Raw genomic sequence first — 21486 nt, 5'->3', positions numbered from 1 at the left:
ATGTAAACGATGTTGACACGACATCGGGTTTACATTGTATACATCGCAATGTTAACGCTGTCAACGATGTAAACAATATATAAGGGATCAAACAATGTAAACGATGTTGACATGACATCGTGTTAATATTGTAAACATCGCGATGTTAACGATGTCAACGATGTAAACAATATATAAGAGTTCAAACAATGTCAACGTTGTTGACACGACATCGTGTTTACATTGTATACATCGCAATGTTAACGATGTAAACGATGTAAACAATATATAAGGGATCAAACAATGTAAACGATGTTGACACGACATCGTGTTAACATTGTAAACATCGCGATGTTAACGATGTCAACGATGTAAACAATATATAAGAGTTCAAACAATGTCAACGTTGTTGACACGACATCGTGTTTACATTGTATACATCGCAATGTTAACGATGTCAACGATGTAAACAATATATAAGGGTTCAAACAATGTAAACGATGTTAACACAACATCGTTTTAACATTGTATACATCGCGATGTCAACGATGTATACATTATATAAGGGTTCAAACAATGTAAACAATGTTGACACTATATCGTGTTAACATTGTAGATATCGCGATGTCGACAATATTGAATAAACATCCTTCACTGGACATGAATGCATTCATGTCCAGTGAAGGATGTTTATTCAATATTGTCGACATCCCGATGTCAACGATGTATACATTATATAAGGGTTCAAACAATGTAAACAATGTTGACACTATATCGTGTTAACATTGTAGATATCGCGATGTCGACAATATTGAATAAACATCCTTCACTGGACATGAATGTGTTTTAAGGCACCTCCATACTTTTTCTCAAATGCTTCCTTAGGGATTCGGTTATATACATGTACGTTTAACTATTGTCATGAAAAAGCACAAACAATATTGCGATACATATTGCTATTTTTTATAGAAATGTTTTGCCATTTATTTTTTTTCCTCTATGTTTTACGTGTTTATACATTCCATGCTTTCAAATGTTTCTGTTTGTGTTCCCGGAGAAGGCAAATCAGAATTCGGATTACATTATGACATTGACATGAAATGGGTGAAGCTATTAAACACAAACCTTACATACATGTAGTCCCTAAAAAGAAATCCTATCAACCCCAAAACCCATACACGCAGTAATATTGGAGAAATCTAAGATTTAGATTAGGAGAATCAGACTCTGACATGAAAGTTCGACCCTAAATAAAGATGTAAAAGAGTTTTCGGTAAGGTAATAGTTAATTTCTTTAACAACCAGAGACAACTGCATAAGGGGTATATATCTCCCAATAGACCCGATATTCCCATGCTTGTATTTCCTATTTCATATCATGATTTTCTTGATAGAGGGTTTCTGCTCACAAGGAAGCTATTAAACCAAGAGTTCAAAAGCGTGAAGTTGAAATCATCCCTTCGTAAATTTTACGGACGCCATCACGAGTTGGTTGACCTTTATGGAATAACCGTTTCACAGAATATATCGGATATGTTCTTTTAATTCGTAATTGCAATCCCCTTCCCTTTCATGAATGAAACCTACCGAATTAGACTATTTACCGGATTTGTCACAACATGAGACACACGACGGGTGCCACATGTGGAGCAGGATCTGCTTACCATTCCGGAACATCTGAGATCACCCCCAGTTTTTGGTAGGGTTCGTGCTGCTTATTCTTTAATTTTCTAGGTTGTGTTATGTGTACTATTGTTTGTCTATTTGTCTTTTTTTAATTTTTAGCCATGACGTTGTCAGTTTATTTTCGATTAATGAGTTTGACTGTTCCATGTGTTCCTCTGGTATCTTTCGCCCCTATTTTAATTTGTTTTTAATTTTTCATATCATTATTCTCTATTCTTTATTCATTTTTCCTATTATTCTCTAATATCTTTAAATTTTTATACGACCGTGTATTTTTTGGGTTTGTTTAATGCTATGATGTCGTTGTCGACATTGACAGTGTTTCAGTGTTTCAGAGATTTAATATGTGTCTTTTTATTGGATGCAATTACATTTTAAATATGGATTTCTGCTAGCACAAACAATTGAAGTATCACAAACAAACAGTAATAAATGCAAAGTTATATTATCACATACACCATTAATATATATAAGAACAACAAAGCTACACGGCAATATCCCTGTTATCTCTATTTAAACGCTATGTCATTATATATTTCTGTTACAGTACGCAAAACACAACATACATGTACACGGGTAGTAAGGTCGTCATATCGAGGAGCGTTTAGTACAGTGATTCTGTCATAGTTTGGATACGTTTGACATGACGGTGTTAAGTCTCTTTGATGACAATCAATGCAAAAATGTAAACATTGGGATATTTTGTAAACGGAACTTCTGATCATTAATTCAAGCTGGTAAGTACCTTTGTATAAAGTAAATATGTTAGTACATAACAAGTTGTAGTATATGGTTAATGATTTGACACAGAACAAAGCTTGCGTATGTCAAAATTTAAAACTCGCTAATTGGTTTATCTTGCATAAAATAAGTTATTTTCTTACAGTCTGTTACATCACATATATCTTCGTGATATAACGCTGCGGTCAATTATTCTAAAAAATACCTACTTTTACAATCAATTCAAAATTACTGAATTATCTGTGTCATGGTTTGGTTCATTCGTGTCATGGTTAAGTTCATGTTCGACATGGTTCAGTTATGTAATTCTTGTCGTGTATAATAGAGAGTTACTATCAAAATTAACAAAAATCGTTCCATTTGAAACACAAAAGGATATAAAAACGCACATACAATGTAGTAATATGTTATAAGTTGATGCATTATGATTGCCAATGAGATAACTATCCACCTGAGATCAAATGACTTAGATGTTAGCAGCTACAAATGTATGTGTCATCAAGAGGCCTTCGACATTCAACAATTTGCAAAACCATATTTCTTAGCAAGATATAAAAGGCTGCGACAAAATTCAATGTATAGGAATTCCAATAAGAAAACCACCAGCCTAATTTCTGTCTAAAATAAATAGCAAAATAGGATACACAGCTACATACGATATTCACGGCATTACAGACACTTATCTTGAGACAGTATATATGTCCCAGACCATATGAGTATTTGGACCGTACGCGTACGGTCCGGACCGTATACGTATACTCGTACGGTCCGACCATACGCGTACGGTCGGACCGTATGAGTATACGCGTATGGTCCAGTACGAGCTAACCAGCTAACTATACATGTTATTATATCATATGGGTTAAATTTAAACAAATTAACATTAATCACAATCTTTATTTTTAGGTTTACTAATTAATATTATTACAATTACACGGATAAAATGAACAAATGAACAATTGAAATTAAATATTTGTTTAATTGTATATATCTTGATCCTAATTTTGGTACTCTCAACCAATGTTACACTTGCTACCACAAGTAACGTACTAATATTTTTTACATTTACATTTTTGCAGTTCGTGTATGTTCCTTAGCATTGGCATTTTTTGTAAAGTTGCTAAATATTCTAAAACAATTGTCCTCCCATTATATTTACTTCCAATATTTTCAATTTTAGTGGTCATAATTCAATTATTTTACTGAGTGATCGACATGCTAAATACAAGAGATTAACAGATACAATTAGAGTGAATTTATTAAATCAATAAAATATAGACAATTATAGACAAGGTATTAAAGGTATACTAAAAGGTTTGTTTTTTTTCAATTATAATTAAACTTTTTTATATCAATTTGAGAATTAAGTTATATTGATCTGTTATATGCATCTAGTTAACTTTGCCAACTTCTTAATATTAGTCAGACCGTACGCGTACGGTCCGACCGTATGAGTATTTTGAAAAAGTACGCATACGGTCCAGACCGTACGCGTACGGTCCAAATACTCATACGGTCTGGAACATATACAAAATATTGCGGAGTAAAACATGTTTGCGGGCTCCCCAACCTCTTCTATGACTTAACCATGCCACACATGTAAAACTTACCAGATCGGGTTTAAACAAGAAAATCAAGTAACAGAAACACTAAAGACACAAATAAAGTACTGATATTTAGTTGGACCTAGTTTCAGACAAATAACAAATGATAAAAAGTCATGATTCTAAGATAGCTTCTTTTAAATTTCAGGATGGAATTCTGCTGCCAATATTGTGAGCTGTATAATTTAGACATATTTTCAATTCTAGGACACACCATACTAAATCATGGAGATCGATTTCTTTCAGTAAAACGAAAAACAACTAAAGATGGTGTGACTGGGTATGTATCCAAACATTATCATATAATTCCAGAAATTTTGAAAAGTGAAAACACTGTCAAGAAAATATGGATAAGCCCAGGAGATGAAAAGATAAAAATTACTGAAGTTTGCTCGGAACAGGCCATTGAAAAGTTTTCTAAATCCGGGATTGACGATTTAAGAATGGAGGATGATTCGAATAAAGATAATGAATTTCAGAAAGAATGCAAACAGCCACACGAGATAAACCTAGCCACAGTCTTGAATAAAATCCCTAACAACGACAGTCAAAGAGATAATTTTTGGCTTTTCATACATCTTACACTACAAGACAGATTTCCCATGCAGGGTATAGCCTTTTTGTTATTTTTAGATGTTGTCCGTTGGTTTTCGGAATCTAAAATCTCAGCTATGCGTTATAGCGATAGAAGTAAAAGTTTTTGGCAAATCGGTTTTCGGTTATTCCATACAAAATTTTTAAATTTCATGAGGGGACTTGGAAATCAAAACTTGGTAATGGAAAATATTGGAAAACAAGAAAAACTTGATCCTGAAAACTCATAACTAAATTTTGCTGTTCCTAGCAAAGCAAGCTTGTCTTGTATGCCAACAGTTCTGCCAAAATTAATTCAACCTGGAATTATAAAGGAATTGATATCTTTTATTTCCACAAAAGACGACGTCACGACAAAAAGCTGGAAAATTTGTGTTGACCTAAAATAAAATAACTCGGGAAGAGGTGGCGATTCTATACCGGTAGACCTATGGGGGTATGAGGACAAACCTAACAGGTTAGAAAAGCAAACAGAACTCGAAGCCGATATGCAGGTTATTCAATGTATAAAAGAAAAAATAAACTCATTGATAGCATTAGAACATGAAAGTTTTAGTATTTTAAGAGACAATGAACAGGTAACTCACTTACAGAAAGGACTTTTTGAAATTTTTGAAATTCTTTGTCAAAGATTAAAAGTCTTACGACAGTATCTCGTTGGAAAAGAAGCAAATCTGAACAAAATAATGGAAAAGTCGGAAAAATAGAGCCCCGGCGATTGGAAAAAATCTAAATACGCATACGCTATAAGTGCCATGAAAACAAATATAGGAATGACAAAAGATTGTATTGATAGCTTGCTAAGGGTTAACGATAGAATTTGCAAATACTTTTCGTATATGAATGGTTCAGAAACATCTTTTGTGATCCAAATTATTTTTGTCTACGATCAGAATTTTACACAGAAACCAAAAGTGAATGTACCAAATTTCTTCAACAAAGGTCTGACGAATGGTTTGAACTACGGAAGCAAGCTAAAGTAACTGCAAGTACAATGCATACAGCACTTGGTTTACGCACACTGAAGGAGCAGCAAGCACATTATGACTCTGTGATTCTTCATAAAGATAAAGACGGAGTACGGTCTACAACACCTCAAATGTTACATGGTATTAAAAATAAAAAGTACGGAGTTGCAACTATTTGTGGCAAGATATTACCATCACGCTTCCCGAAAATAAAGTTTAAGGAAGTCGGTTGCTACGTTAAATGGAGAGAAGACAAACCCTTTCTTGTTGCCAGTCCAGATGGTGAAGGAGATGAAGGTCAGATGAAAAGATTTCTCTTCGAAATAAAGTGTCCATACATATCCGACTGGAAAACTAATGTGTCTTACTCGATTCCAAATTATTATATAACAACTGATAACTCAAGTGGGGGCCTCAAAAGAAAACTACGGGTATCATATTCCGGAATCCATTTTTGTTTCGTGGTCTGAAGAATCAACGACTGCTTTTCTTGTGAAATTTGATGAAGATTTATATACTGCAATAGTTGCAGAGGCAGAATTTCTGTATGGAACGCATAACAGAAGACTTACAAAAAAAAAAGCCGAAAACCAAAGAACTAAAAGCACATATAGATACTTTTCTGAAACAAAACGTGAAATATTTAGGAGAGTTCAAATCTTTGAAAGCCATTCAATGTAGACACGATTCTGCTCAGCCTGATGGAGTTTATGGTTCACACTCTTCAAGTACAGAACAAAGACAAACGTTTAACGCGATAGACCTTTCAGAAATAAAGAGCTGCATAGATGATGTAAAGTGTTTGATCAATCAGCATTTCACCCTTTGCTTTGATAGACCAAGTGATGTAATGGTATTCATGTTGAGTGACTTGGATAGGACCTATGCGATCGACAAGCCTTATGTTTTTCCTGTTGCATATGGGTTGAGTCCGCAGCACTTGAAAGCGGACACTGTAAGACAGATGCTTGAATTCTTACGCGAACAACTAAAGACATACAATATTCATGTTCAGGTAGAGGCATTTGATGGGCAATTTTCTAAGTTATCTATAGTTTCGTACGATGGATCATCTCTTTCTGAGTTACAGGAGAGGAAAATACATTGGAAAAAAACCGTGTGCAAAATCATCTCACGAAATTTTGCGCCCGTTCCTTCAGTTGGGAAATGTGTGTGGTCCTGTTAAAACATTTGACAATATAAATGAGTGGAAATTAACTATTAACTACAGGACAGACAATCATGGAAATTTACGTCATGGTCCAATTACTTGTAATACATGTTACTTGAAATTGCCCTCTTCCGAAGAACAAAATGTTTGGAGAGAAGTATTTGAGAAACCTTCAAATTTCAAAACAAATACAAAATCCAAAAATGTAAACACTGAAAACAACCCTTGTAAAGACTACGATGAAAACAATATTCAGAATTATCTTTCTTTGCCCGACGAAATAACAATTCCTCATATCTCGAATACTAAATATAACTATCAGACCATGTTGGTGTACCTTACAAAAACACAAAAGCAAAACGTCAGAAATTATGGAAATTGAGAGACTAAGATGGATTTGTTGATTGTTTTGACAACACCACAGCCATAGACAAGAGTTTTGCTAAGGACGAACTTCAAGGAAGTTTGAAAGTAAACACGCCAGAGATTAAATCATTTGGACTTAAGCAAGGACTTTCGTCAAAATCCAACAAATGCATGTTTACAAACTTCTTTGCTAAAGTGTCTGGCTCTAAAGTTGTAGCAGTCTCTACCAAACTTAGATCTCCTAAGGCATTGAAAGTTCTGTTGCGAGAGAAATTTGCGTCCGTTCGAAAAGAAACATTAAACCGGATAACTTCGCATATCGAGTGGCCTTTAAAGCTTGACAGTTGACAAAAACAAAACTGTTCACAGATTAGTATTTCGGAGCTCCTAGAGATGGGTTTTGTTACAAAACACGACTGGTTTACAACTCCAGAGAGATCCAGGGATGATACTATTTTACTACGGTTTTTAGACCATCATCATTTACTTACAAACTGCAGAATCCACTGTTGTAGAAATGGATTTAAGGCTCTAAACAAAAATTCCTTTGCATGATTGAAAGTAGTTAGGTCAAGCAAACTAAATGGTACAGGACTTAATGTGGCTTATGTTGAAGATCTTGTTGAATTTCAAAGCAATTTGGTTGCTCAGCTTACATTTAGTAAAGATGTTGAGAAGGAAATGATCAAAAACAATGATGCATCAGAGGCCAACTTTTGTCGTTTGATTAGAGAATGGTACGAGGCAGTGGATGAAAAAGGTTTATCAGCGAATGGACGTGTACAAAAGCTATTAAATTTGAGGGAATTTCTTCTTGACTCGTGCCAAACATGTCTTAGACAGTTTCCGCCTTCTGGACGTCAGGTTTGTGACATACCTGTTATTTTGTTTACTGGATTAATCACTAGCTGTGAAAGGCTTATTCAGCTTTATCGCCTTTCAAAAACTGGAACATACAATGTGAGATCTATTGGAAGTTTGAACAATGAAACATTCTTCTTCTCGTTTAGAGACTTGGACCCAAGAGGTGCTGGTGTTCTAAAAACATCTGAAATCAGGATGAATTCAAACAGGTAAATGTTTTAAAGTTTTGTTTGTAAAGAAATTACGTAACATGTGAATTTTAGAAGCAATTGACATTTTAGAATTGGCGGAAATGACACTTACAAATAAAAACAATTGAAATATAAATAAAAAGATGAGGTATTGTTTCAAATGAGAATAATGTCTATCCACAAAAGTTTAATTGAAATAGATGTTAACAAATATAGACAACTGTGCAGCCTTCAACAATGAAAACACACATACCGTATAGTCGGCTATAGACGGCCCTGACATGATGAATATGAAAAACTTTAGTTGAGAAAAATTAACAGTCTAATTTATAGCAAAGCAATTACGAAAATAATGCATATGTCAGACGCGAACCAACAAAACCAATGGCATTGAACTGGCACATAAAGAATACGACGGGGTTAAACATCAGTTAGCGTTCAACCCTCCCCTTTACCTAGAACAATGATGTTACAGCTCAAAACATAAAAATATCCGCCAGCAACAATATGGAACAGTCGTCTTACTGGACCTGAAACTACAACATATACCATATAACATTCCATGGTTCTTATCATAACCAGTAGCATGCTAAAAACCTTTGACTTTTTATATACTTATTAGTGTTACTTTTATTAAATAGGGGTTTCTATCTCAACACAACTACTAAACCTCCAGTCTACAATCAACAGACAGAAATGTATGATACTACTTCCGGGTGTAAAACACAAGCAGCAACTGTACAAGAAGAAGATGTGGTCAAGAAATCAATTGGTGGTTTTAGGTACTAAGTTTAATGAAACTTTATATCAATAACTATTATAGTGTGTCATACTGAGTGAGAAATTTAAATTACAAACAAAATATGTTATGTCCAGCAGTCATTCAACATGAACATGAATTTAAGTAAAAGGGACATAATAGGTCAAACGGAAAATAAAGCATCAGTATATCAAATATGAAGTCTCCATTATTGTTTTCACTAAAATATTAAGAATTGTGCTAATAGATTACAAATCCAACGACGCCGCCGGATTGAAATCCCTATGTCTCGTATTCTGCGTGACGGGACATAACATCCCTTCTCTTTATAAATAAATGAATAAGAAACTTCTGTTCTTATATTCATAATATTACCCATCTTTATTTCAGAAGCCATGCAATTTTTGACCCACCCCGAATATCTACTGCTAAACGTAAAAGTGCAATCGTGAACCCATATGATGGATTTGCACATGGTGCTCAAGGAATATGTCAGTACCATAGGAAAGATGAAGAAAAAATCCTTCCTCATAAAAGGGCATGTTATGATATCTAAAATGTCATTATCTTGAAAATGAGACAATATATCATTTAAACTTGATGAATGCTAGAAATAAATCAAAAATCAACTTTCAAATTTATTAAATACTTATTATTTAATAAACTATTTTGTTTTACATATTTTACTATGTCTGGTGAATGATCGAACCCAACGGAAGGACTTTCTACACATACATGTATACTCTTTCTGCCCGTGTTTCCCACTATGGTGCTGGTCTAGTGAACGCTTGCTGTAAACACTGCATTACATTCCATACAGTTGTAGGACTTATTCCCTTACCGCGCTGAAGTACGTTCGTTATTCATAGTTCATTATTCATTATACAATAATGAATAATGAAATAGCTCACTATTCACTATTCACTATTCAATATTAAAAAATGAATAATGAATAATAAAATGGTTTATGTTTCATTATTCAAATTGAAGCGGTGAATAGTGTAATAAATATAAAACAAATTGACTGTGACACTATAGCTATATTTTGATTCGCAATGACCATAAGAGGGTTTATGGAGGACCTAAATGCCACAACATGCGTAAAAATGAGGAAATATAAAAAAGAAGATGTGGTATGATTGCCAATGAGACAACTATCCACAAAGACCAAAATGACACAGACATTAACAACTATAGGTCACCGTACGGCCTTCAACAATGAGTAAGCCTATACCGCATAGTCAGCTATAAAAGGCCCTGATAAAACAATGTAAAACAATTCAAACGAGAAAACTAACGGCCTTATTTATGCAAAATAATAAACGGAAAACCAATATGTAACACATAAACAAACGATAACCACTAAATTACAGGCTGACTTGGGACTAGCACATACATAAATAATGTGGCGGGGTTAACATGTTAGCCAATTTTGAATAATAAAATGGATATTTTGAATAATGGAATGGACTGCTATGACCCTTCAGCCCCTAATTACAGATATATATATTACCTCAATCGAAATATTATTAAGAGAGGAACAAAAGATATATAGTCAATATGTTCCGCAACGCATATTAGAGGAGTAACGAAGGACTTAAATATCGAAATACGCCTGAACATTGAGAAATAGCCAATTTTGAATAATGAAATGTTTATTTTGAATAATGAAATGGACTGGTAGGACCCTTCAGCCGCTAATTACAGATATATATTATACCTCAATCGAAAGCTTATTAAGAGAGGAACAAAAGATATATAGTCAATATGTTCCGCAACGGATATTACAGGAGTAACGAAGGACTTAAATATCGAAATACGCGTGAACATTGAGAAATAACTTATTTTGAATAATGGACTGGACTTCTGCAACCCGTCAGCTTCTTATTAATGAAAAAATATATATACACCAAATTAAAGCTTATGAATGGAGTATAATCGGTATGTGGCGCAATGACTATTATTGAGGTTACAGAGGGAATAAATGCCAAAATACGCGTGAAAATTAAGAAACAGCCAATTTTGAATAATGAAATGGATATTTTGAATAATGAAATGGACTAACAGGACCCTTCAGCCCCTAATTACAGATATATATTATACCTCGATTGAAAGGTTATTAAAAGAGGAACAGAATGTATATAGTCAATATGTTCCGTAACGGATATTACAGGAGTAACCATGGACTAAAATATCGAATTACGCGTGAACATTGAGAAATAGCCAATTTTGAATAATGAAATGGATAGTTTGAATAATGGAATGGACTGACATGACCCTTCAGCCCCTAATTACAGATATATTTTATACCTCGATCGAAAGCTTATTTAGAGAGGAACAAAAGGTATAGTGTTAATATGTTCCGCATATTAGAGAGTAACGAAGGACTTAAATATCGAAATACGCGTGAACATTTAGAAAGAGCCAATTTTGAATAATGAAATGGATATTTGAATAATGGAATGGACTGGTTATACCTCAATCGAAAGCATATTAAGAGAGGAACAAAAGGTATATAGTCAATTTCTTCCGTAATGGATATGACAGGAGAAATCAAGGACTTAAATATTGGAATACGCCTGAACATTGAGATATAGTCAACTTTAAATAATGAAATTGATATTTTGAATAATAGAATGGACTGCTATGACCCTTCAGCCTCTAATTACTGATATATATTTTTACCTCAATCGAAAGCTTATCAAGAGAGGAACAAAAGGTATATAGTCAATATGTTCCGCAACGCATATTAGAGGTGTAACGAAGGACTTAAATATAGAAATACGCGTGAACATTCAGAAATAGCCAATTTTGAATAATGAAATGGATATTTTGAATAATGAAATGGACTAACAGGACCCTTCAGCCCCTAATTACAGATATATATTATACCTCGATTGAAAGGTTATTAAAAGAGGAACAGAATGTATTTAGTCAATATGTTCCGTAACGGATATTACAGGAGTAACCAAGGACTAAAATATCGAATTACGCGTGAACATTGAGAAATAGCCAATTTTGAATAATGAAATGGATAGTTTGAATAATGGAATAGACTGACATGACCCTTCAGCCCCTTATTACAGATATATATTATACCTCGATCGAAAGCTTATTTAGAGAGGAACAAAAGGTGTAGTGTTAATATGTTCCGCATATTAGAGAGTAATGAAGGACTTAAATATCGAAATACGCGTGAACATTTAGAAAGAGCCAATTTTGAATAATGAAATGGATATTTGAATAATGGAATGGACTGGTTATACCTCAATCAAAAGCATATTAAGAGAGGAACAAAAGGTATATAGTCAATTTCTTCCGTAATGGATATGACAGGAGAAATCAAGGACTTAAATATTGGAATACGCCTGAACATTGAGATATAGTCAACTTTAAATAATGAAATTGATATTTTGAATAATAGAATGGACTGCTATGACCCTTCAGCCTCTAATTACTGATATATATATTTTTACCTCAATCGAAAACTTATCAAGAGAGAAACAAAGGTATATAGTCAATATGTTCCGCAACGCATATTAGAGGTGTAACGAAGGACTTAAATATAGAAATACGCATGAACATTCAGAAAGAGCCAATTTTGAATAATGAAATAGATATTTTGATATAATGAAATGGACTGATAGGACCCTTCAGCCCCTAATTGCAGATATATATTCAACCTTTATCTAAAGCTTATTAAGAGAAGAACAAAAGTTATATAGTCAACAAGTTCCGCAACGCATATTAGAGAAGTAACGAACGACCTAAATATCGAAATACGCTTAAACATTAAGTAAAAGCTTATTTTGAATAATGGAATGGACTACTTCAGCCCTTAGTATAAACGATATGCGCCTTAATGACCATTAGAGGGGTCACGGAGGACATAAATGCCAAAATACGCATGAAAATGAAGAAATAGCCAATTTTCAATAATGAAATGGATATTTTGAATAATGGAATGGACTGCTGCGACCCTTTGGCCTCTAATTATAGATAAACCTTATACCTCATTCGAAAGCTTATTACGAGAGGAACAAAATGTTTATAGTCAACAAGTTCTGCAACGCATACTAGAGAAGTAACGAACGACCTTAATATCGAAATATGCTTGAACATTAAGAAATAGCTTATTTTGAATAATGGAATGGACTACTACAGCCCTCCAGTCCTTAATAAAGGCGAATTTTATACACCAAATTAAAGCTTATTGATAAAGGAACAAACTGTGTATAGACAATATGTGCCGCAATGACCATTAGAGAGTAAACGGAGGACCTAAATGCGAAAATACGCATAAAAATAAAGAAATGGTCAATTTGTAATAATGAAATGGATATTTTGAATAATGTAATGGACTGCTGCGACCCTTAAGCCTCTAATTATAGATAAACCTTATACCTCATTCAAAGCTTATTACGAGAGGAACACATTGTGTATAGTCAACAAGTTCCGCAACGCCTATTAGAGAAGTAACGAACGACCTAAATATCGAAATACGCTTGAACATTAAGAAATAGCTTATTTTGAATAATGGAATGGACTACTACAGCCCTTCAGTCCTTAATAAAGGAAACTTTTAATCACCAAATTAAAGCTGATTGATAGAGGAATAAACTGAGTATAAACGATATGTGCCGCAATGACCATTAGAGGGGTTACGGAGGACCTAAATGCCAAAATACGCATGAGAATTAAGAAAAAGCCAATTTTGAATAATGAAATGGATATTTTGAATAATGGAATGGATGCTGACCCTGTAACCACTTATTATAGATAAAGCTTATACCTTATTCAAAAGTTTTTTACGAGAGAAACAAAATGTTTATGGTCAACACGTTCTGCAACGCATATTAGAGAAGTAACGAACGACCTAAATATCGAAATACGCTTGAACATTAAGAAATAGCTTATTTTGAATAATGGAATGGACTACTACAGCCCTTTAGTCCTTAATAAAGGCAAATTTCATACACCAAATTAAAGCTTATTGATCAAGTAATAAACTGAGAATAAACAATATATTCCGCAATGACCATTAGAGGGGTTACGGAGGACCTAAATGCCAAAATACGCATGAAAATTAAGAAATAGTCATTTTTGAATAATGAAATGGATATTTTGAATAAAACAATGGACTGCTGCGACCCTTTAGCCCCTGATTATAGATAAACCTTATACATCATTCGAAAGCTTATAAAGAGAGGAACAAAATGTTTATAGTCAACACGTTCTGCAAAGCATATTAGAGAAGTAACGAACGACCTAAATATCGAAATACGATTGAACATTAAGAAAAGGCTTATTTTGAATCATGGAATGGATTACTACAGCCCTTCAGACCCTAATAAAGGCAAATTTTATACATCAAATTAAAGCTTATTGATAGAGGAAGAAACTGAGTATAAACGATATGCGCCGCAATGACCATTAGAGAGGTTACGGAGGACCTAAATGCCAAAATACGCATGAAAATTAAGAAATAGCCAATTTATAATAATGAAATGGATATTTTGAATAATGGAATGAATTGCTGCGACCCTTTAGCCTCTAATTATAGATAAACCTTATACCTCATTCGAAAGCTTATTACGAGAGGAACAAAATGTTTATAGTCAACAAGTTCCATAACGCATATTAGAGAAGTAACAAACGACCTAAATATCGAAATACGCTTGAACATTAAGAAAAAGCTGATTTTGAATAATTGAATGGACTACTACAGCCCTTCAGTCACTAATAAAGGCAAATTTTATACACCAAATTAAAGCTTATTGATAGGGGAATAATATGATTGTAAATGATATGTGCCGCAATGACCATTAGAGGGGTTACGGGGGACCTAAATGCCAAAATACGCATGAAAATAAAGATATAGTCATTTTTGAATAATGAAATGGATATTTTGAATAATGGATTGGACTGCTGCGACCCTTTAGCCCCTGATTATAGATAAACCTTATACATCATTCGAAAGCTTATAAAGAGATGAACAAAATGTTTATAGTCAACAAGTTCCGCCAAGCATATTAGAGAAGTAACGAACGACCTAAATATCGATATACGCTTGAACATTAAGAAATAGCTTATTTTGAATAATTGAATGGACTACTACAGCCCTTCAGTCCCTAATGAAGGCAAATTTTATACACCAAATTAAAGCATATTGATAGAGGAATAACTTGAGTATAAATGATATGTGCCGCAATGACCATAATAGGGATTACGTAGGATCTAAATGCCAAAATTCGCATGAAAATTAAGAAATAGCCAATTTTGAATAATGAACTGGATATTTTCAATAATGGAATGGACTGTTGTGACCCGTTGTCCCCTTATTAGGAATATACCTTATACCTCAATTAAAAGCTTATTAAGAGATGAACAGTAGTATGATTATGAGATTTCTGCCACACACCCAATTCTTAAAGATTTCTGCCGAAAACCGATGTTATATCACCGAATCAAAGTACGTTATATCTAGTTGCATTTAATTTGAAAAAAGAGTCGACAGAAATATCTTCTAGAATCTGACAATTGTAGAAAATCAACCCCACATGTCATTGCAGTTAAAATGTTTGAGTCAAACACCTCCGGGTGGGGAAATTTCTCGCTGCATTGAAGACCTATTGGTGACCTTCTGCTGTTGTCTTTTCTTTGGTCGGGTTGTTGTCCCTTTGAAACATTCCCCAAAAAATTCCTTTCTCAATTTTACAATATCTTAAGTGTTTCATAGCACCGTTATTATTTTTCATTTTATGTTCTATCGAATATTTGAAAACCTGAGATTACATGGTTACTAATAAAAAGTGTGTACACATGAGGAAAAAGGAATGCACATCTACTAGGTTTACTTCCAATGATGTTTTATACTAAAATACAATGAATTTGTATTGACTGTCCCTCTGGTATCTTTCGACCTTCTTTTATTTTTAATTTTAACTATAGTCATGATAGTATTGGTCAAGATAAATATTCACGCATGTCAATATATTACTTTACTTGAAACAAAGATAAATTCTACACAACTTTTTGACATTGTTTGAAAAGCAATATTAACTCCTGATTTATATCGAAAGGACAACGTCATCAGTATTGTACATTATGATTTAGCTGTATTAGGGCTGATTTGTTCTTAATAACTCAACGAATGTTTCAGCATAGGATACAGAGAGTGCATGCGATTTTGTTATTAATATTATTTCATTATTCAAATCCAAGACCTGTATATTTTTAACTTTTGTTGTTGTCTTGTAAATCATCTAGGGTACTTAGGCGGTTATCTGAAGTTACTGAACAAAAGTTAGAGTAATAGACACAATGGATAAACGTTGGATCGTTAAAAAGAAATTGTTAACGAAACACTTCAGTACTTATCCATAAAATAAACAATATTTCTCAACTTACAAGCAGCATGTATGCAGAGCCTTATATCTTAAAATACAAAAATGGAATTTAATTTAATAAGTTACGATTGTGTCCTAATCCATATACATAAAGGAGGACCAAAAGATATTCCCTTAAACTATCGTCCAATTTCTATTTTAAATACCATATCTAAAATTTTCGAGAGACATGTATGTACACAGTTATATGAATTCTTAAACAATAAATTGTTACATATCGCCCAGTCAGGTTTCAGACAAGGTCATTCTAGCCAAATAGCCCTACTTAAACTAATTGACGAATGGTTAAAAAATTTAGATAATGGAGAAACAATTGGTACAGTGTTTTTAGATTTCAGTAAGGCCGTTGACCTTATTAACCATTCCATACTTTTAGAAAAGATAAAATTTTATCATATCGGAGAAAATATGATAAGATTGAATAAAATCATATTTGTCTGAAAGACAACGAGAAGTCCAATACGCTAACATTAAATCTGATAAATCGTTTGTAAGGTATGGAGTGCCTCAAGGTTCTAGGTTAGGTCCTCTGTTATTTTTATATATAATTATCTTTATTTGTCATATAAGTAACATTATACTTGTGACATAAACAAAAGTAACAACAACAATAAAATAACTGAGTTGAACACACACATATCTATATATATACAAGTAAAACTAATTAAGCTCTAAAGACTGTTTTATAAAGGAACCTGTTTTTTTCACTTGGTTTATATTAGAAAGATTTAGTAGGACTACTAGTTTTTGTGTATCAGATAGATTTGGAAACATAGGATTATCTATTGCCATGTCATTAAAAAGTTTTATACGTAAAACATTATTAATTTGACAGTGGAGGAGAAAGTGATTTTCATCTTCTTAGGTTTTACAAGTTGGACATGTTCTATTGTCTCGAGGTATTTTTAGATATCTGCCCTTCTCAATGAGCAAATTATGGTCACTAATTCTAATTTTTGTAAATAAACGTCTCGTTCAAAATTTTGATATTTTAGATAAAATTCTTGGTCTTGTTTCACTTTAATATTTTTGTAAAGAAAAAGTTTGTTATTTTTGTTCAAACTATTTATTTTATTTTCCAGTAGTTCTGAATAAAATTTACTTGTAATATTCTTAATCCAAGTCTTTAGTTTGTTAACTTGTTCCATATATATATAAATGATTTACCACTTTATGTTAAACAATCCAACATGGGTTAATATGCTGATGATTCAACATTACATTTTCATATAAACATTGAAAAAATAAACAACCTACTGCAAAATGATTTAAATGCTATACAATCTTTGTGCAACAATAACAATATGAAAATAAATGCACAAAAAGACAAGTGTATTAAATTGGGTTCCAAACAATAACTTACACAACTATCAGAATTATGTATTACCGTCAACGAAACATGTATTGAGAATGTTAATTCTTTCAAATTACTTGGAATTGACATTGATGAAAATTAAAGCTGGGACGATCATGTTGATCGTATATGTAAAATTATTTCATCTAAAATATCACTTTTATATAAAATTATCTGCCAATACACACAAGGCAACTATTTTATAATGCATATATTCTACCATATATAAATAATGGTAGTTCAGTTTGGAAATTTATTACAATAGAATCATAAAACTTCCGAAAAGTGTAGCAAGAATTATCCTGGGATGCGATATTTCTAACCCATCTAATTTCATGTTTTCATCTTTAAAATGGCTATCTTTTGAAATGCCAACAATCAATTCTAATGTATAAAATTGTAAATGGACTAACACCTGATTAATTAGCAATGCTAATTCTATCGATGATGTGCAACACCAGAATTTACGATCTGTCTCTAATAATGATCTTTTTGTCCGAAGACCAAATACAAATTTTTATAAACAATCTTTTCATTATTCTGCAACCAAAGTATAGAATAATTTACCACTCGAAAAAAAACAACATATCGGGATGTGGAATTATTTAAGAGACATTGTTATAATCATTTTCTTGAAAATTATATGCAAGTCAAATAATTTGTTTTCCTTTAACAAAAACTTTATCAAATATTGCCATTTATTACCATTTGTATATTTCAATAATTGAATTATGTATATACATATACTAGTAATATATATTGTAATATATATATTGTATTTTAATGTATAAATGTATGAATGCTAACTGTATGTATGTATTCTGTTTGAGGGCCTCAATGAAAGTTATACTAGTTCTAATTGAGATACCCTCTTTAAAAAAAGAATTTATTATAATTATTATTATTATTATTATTTCCACGTGGGACATTTGATCAGATGCATTTGATGGCGGGTTATTTCTGCGTTCGCAAAATCTTTTTAATTAGGGGTGTCTACAGGTAACGTTAACATCATTCATATGCTAACGAGATCATGATTAGGTTGACCGATATTGAAAATTTACGTTACAGATGACCTGAAAATGCTCAAATTATCGAAATTCATTTTTGTCATTAATTGTGACGTCACAGAGTGAAACACATCAGGACTTGAGAACAGAATAAGAGTAACATGCCGTGCGCCACTGGAGAAATAAGATCTGCTTATATTAATTCGAAGCATATTAGATAACCCTCAATTTGTGGTACTTTTGTGTAGATTTAGTATTGCTTAATGACCATCTTCAGTTTCAATGTAAACATTTTGTAGAGAGGTATTTGTGTGTTTGTTGTTCTTTGTCACTGATAAAAAAATGACTATGCCATGGCTAAAAAATAAAAAGACAAACAGAAAAGTAATAGAACACAAGAAAAAACATTGAAAACTAATGATTAAGCAACACGAACCCCACTAAAAACTGGGGGTGATTTCATGTGCTCCGGAAGGGTAAACAGATCCCTCTTTACATGTGGCACCTGTCGTGTTGCACATGATATTACAAACCCGTTAAAAAGTATAATTCAGTTGGTCATATTCCTGAAAAGGCAATGGGATTGTATAGTTACAAAAAAAGGAACATATCCAATATCATCTGTGAACATAGTGAAACGTATATTCCATAACGGTCAACCAACTCGTGATGGTGTCCGTAAAATTTACGAAAGGATGATTTCAACTCCATCATTTATAACCTTTGGTTTATTAGTTCCCTTGTTACATGTAACAACAGCAACTTTATATCAAGAAAACACGATAGGAAATACAAGCAATGGCATAGCGTATCTATATATATCTATGATGAGTTTATTTACATGGTTACTAAAACTTGTACACAAATAAAAAAGAAAATTTATCAATCTGAAAACCAAATTAACTGGTTGTTTATTCTACTGGTTATCTCCTGGTGAAGCTGATCGACAGCAGTTGCAGATATAATCAATTATGTTGTTTTGTGTTTTTTTACCTGAAAATTCAAAAGGAAAGTATCTAATCAAATGGCAAATATAAAGCTCAAATACATACAAGAATGTATAACAACTGTCGAATAAGATACAAAGTGGTTACAAAATATTTGGAGTAAGCTATAAAGCAAATAGTCACAATAATTCAAAGTGTCCTTATTGGAAAGTAATTCCTATTCTCAAATGTTTCTTTGTATTGTTTAAAAAAACTAAGGACATAAAGAAGTCATCACGATTATTTAAAGGTAATACTATTGACCCATGTATATGTATTTTAAAAGTTATTCTTGACAATTTTTGTCGTGTAATTGCTGTTTGCATTGACCGTATCATTTGCACATAGATGAATCAAAGCCCCAAAACATCGAATTAAAATCGTCTCTCTCGTTACAATTCCATACAGTTACTGATGCATACAGATTATTAACTTTATTAAATTCGCAAAACTGATCTTCAACAGATCTAGAAGTCGATGACTGAATCCCGTAGTAAGTAGAATTCAAACTAGCAATGCAATTACAATAAAATCAACCAGAATACAAACATTCACCATGTTCACACTAAACTTTCTCATAAAAGTAGTATACAAGATTGCTGGATATAAATCATACTTTGACACCGTGCAAACAATATACCAAGTGTATTAGTTGTGACGGTGTTAACACACTACTTGCTTGTTGAATAACTTTCTTTATGTTCTAAAGTAGAACTTTTGGTTACAAGTGGGCTTCAATGTGGATTCGCATAATATTTTTTATCTAATCTTTCGAAATCACAATGCTGTCAAATCTACTTACCTTGATCCTCTTCTGGATTTGACCTGTTTTTCACTAAAAATTTAAAAGAAGACATGAAAACTACATTATAAATTGTAGTAGTTATAGTGATAGCCATTAAATAAAAAATAAGTAGAAACAATTTATAAGATAAAAACCACACAGCATATCGACCAGCTCTTCTGAAATATAAATAAATAAAAAGTGGTGACAAAAATATATTTAAACTGAAATGTTATCAAAAAATTAGAAATATACACTATCAACGTACAGCTGATCTTTTGAGATTTAAAAAAATGGCGTTGTCAGTCTATTTTTTTTTATCTATGAGTTTGACTGTCCCTCTGGTATCTTTCGCCCCTCTTTCATACCTTTCCGGACATAACCACTGTTCACGTTTTTTTTTGGGTTTATTTGCAGTGCCATTGTCACTTTGTTCAAGACTTATGAGTTTGGATTTGATTTGAGTATCTTTAGCATCCTTTTAAATCATGTGTCTCAACGCAATGTACATATGTCCCTTTTAAGAACATTTTAGAATCTGGAACCGGCAAGAAGAACAAAAAAAAAATGTATAAAAATAATCATGGGTAAACAACGACGCTAGTTATTTGATTGTGTGTATGACTACTGCAGAAGTTTATTGATGCACGGTTTAAAAAATTCAAAACTTGTGAATCTGTTAAAAATAAGATAGTTAGATGTTTAACTTTTTTTTAATTTGCCCAAATGCAGGAGATCTTTATCTCACATATTCGTTTCAAAACTTGCTGAGTGCTATGAAAACTTGTGACATGTCAGTAATGTATGGTCCATTGCAATGACTTACGAAACTTTAGGTATTCATGTATATTTCCGTTTCTCTTTTTCTGTCTTACTATATTGTACTCGTAAATTAAATATAGACATGGAAATTAAAGTAACTTACAAAAATTATTTATTTTTCACAGAGTTTAAATCGATGTATCTTATATTTTTGGTCAACAACAAATATTCCCTAGCTGTATATTGATATATGAAAT

The 21486-nt window shown here is 32.6% G+C and overlaps 2 long non-coding RNA genes across 2 annotated transcripts in view; both read right to left on the bottom strand.

Moving 5' to 3' along the window:
• The window catches only part of LOC139482701 (uncharacterized), a 931021-nt gene that overhangs the window by 607883 nt on the left and 301652 nt on the right, over positions 1 to 21486 (bottom strand). The gene's annotated exons all lie outside the window — the stretch shown is intronic.
• Positions 19513 to 20519, bottom strand: LOC139482416 (uncharacterized). The gene is made up of 2 exons (XR_011654855.1): positions 20486 to 20519; positions 19513 to 19690 (listed from the first exon to the last, which is right to left on the bottom strand). It is a non-coding gene; the product is annotated as an uncharacterized lncRNA (long non-coding RNA).

This window comes from Mytilus edulis, chromosome 7 (genome assembly GCF_963676685.1).
Source record: "Mytilus edulis chromosome 7, xbMytEdul2.2, whole genome shotgun sequence".
In the NCBI taxonomy this organism is placed as follows: Eukaryota; Metazoa; Mollusca; class Bivalvia; order Mytilida; family Mytilidae; genus Mytilus; species Mytilus edulis.
This window is presented reverse-complemented; position numbering and strand designations above follow the sequence as displayed.